The sequence below is a fragment of the Varroa jacobsoni genome, unplaced genomic scaffold (assembly GCF_002532875.2).
Source record: "Varroa jacobsoni isolate VJ856 unplaced genomic scaffold, vjacob_1.0 scaffold_908, whole genome shotgun sequence".
In the NCBI taxonomy this organism is placed as follows: Eukaryota; Metazoa; Arthropoda; class Arachnida; order Mesostigmata; family Varroidae; genus Varroa; species Varroa jacobsoni.
Genome location: NW_019213810.1, coordinates 180,505 through 181,919, shown reverse-complemented (window position 1 = coordinate 181,919; position 1,415 = coordinate 180,505). Strand labels below are relative to the sequence as shown.

The 1,415-nt window shown below is 43.4% G+C and overlaps 1 long non-coding RNA gene across 2 annotated transcripts in view; it reads right to left on the bottom strand.

Moving 5' to 3' along the window:
* Positions 1-719: 719 nt before the first annotated feature.
* LOC147752889 (uncharacterized) overlaps positions 720-1,415 on the bottom strand; it is an 8,349-nt gene continuing 7,653 nt past the window's right edge. The window contains exon 3 of one of the 2 annotated variants that reach the window (XR_015312844.1): positions 720-1,225. This is a non-coding gene — a long non-coding RNA (uncharacterized LOC147752889). The remainder of the gene's footprint in view (positions 1,226-1,415) is intronic. The other variant, XR_015312843.1, reaches the window with a different exon arrangement.

Here is a 1,415-nt window from a genome sequence, read left to right as displayed (position 1 = left end):
ATTTTCGGTTTTGGCCAGTCATGGGTAGTTGCTAACAGTAGAGGCTTGTTGTTGTGATGTTTTTAATGGCAACTTGGTAGGACCATAAAAGGCAACAGAATAGAAAATCTAGCTTGCTGTTTCTTAAAAAGTTTACAGCAAGTTGGAGGGGCAGGGGCTCTCGGGTTTGACTGTAGCCGGCCGACAAAGTTGCCAGAAGGAACTGCCCGTCTAACGGTAGGCTAGCACCCCAGAGGCGAATCGTGCGGCGAGTTGCCAGAACCTAAGCGGGCCCTCTCTGATGTGGTACGGCCTAACGATCGTATCCAGGATATACAAATGGAGCGTTTTCAAACAAAAAGTAAATGAACGCTTCCCTCCAGACGAAGTCGGTTTTCGGGAGGACTTCCTCAAATGTATGAGAGGAAGGAGAGAATCAGAAGTGAATGGACTAAGGCGAGGAACCTCGAAAGCCATAAAGCGGCGTTTTTGGCATTTGCAGTTGTGAACAGGTTTTTCGTACCTTTTTTAGCTATAGCATTAAGAACTTACCTTCACTAGAGGCCTAACCTGAATTAATTTTGCTAGATTTGGGATTTCTCGAATAAACCTACGATTAACCATGGTAACCATACAAGCAGCTATTAATCTTCCATATTGATTAGCTATTTTCTTCAGTACCTTGTTGTAATGGTTATTAGTTTCTTATTAGTCATTTTTGCCAATACTGAAATTTTAAACCAGCGAGGCGGGTTCTTGTTAGTTATGTGGCAATGCACTGAAGGAGATGCGCATTATTTATTCAAGCCACGCCATCTCCACGTACGGCATCTGTGTGCGTGTTTCCTAAAGAAGCCCGGCTCCTTTCCCGCGATAGGCTCTACAATGAACACTGCAGTGAACGAGGCCTTATGCGCAACTCTGTTCGTATTGCGTTCCTAATGAACTTCCAAGCGCGTGCGGTCTGTCCAATCGACCCAGTTTTCCCGTATCCAAGCTTTGAAAAAAAGACGATTCACGTCCGGCACTTCCGGTGGAGACTTCGTCAGTTCGGATTGGGGAACCCGACCTCCTACGCCGCAATTGCCTATGGTCTGACACGTCCCTAAAGCTGCTGACCAGATCTGAGTCTAGTCAAGAGGTAAGTCGCGCGGTGCGCCAATCAATAACGCAGGTCACAACAGCAGCGTATCACCATGAGCCTACGAGGCATCAAACTTGACGTGGCACGGGGATGATATTCTGTCTGGTAGAATAATCAAACAAAACAACCGCAAAGAAAGTCGATATAAAATATATAGATATATATAATATAGATATATATTATATATATCTATATTATATATTATATATATATATATATATATATATATATATATATATAGCTAGCTGATCTTCGCTCAAAGTGAAAAAAAAACACGACGCGCTGCTTCTAC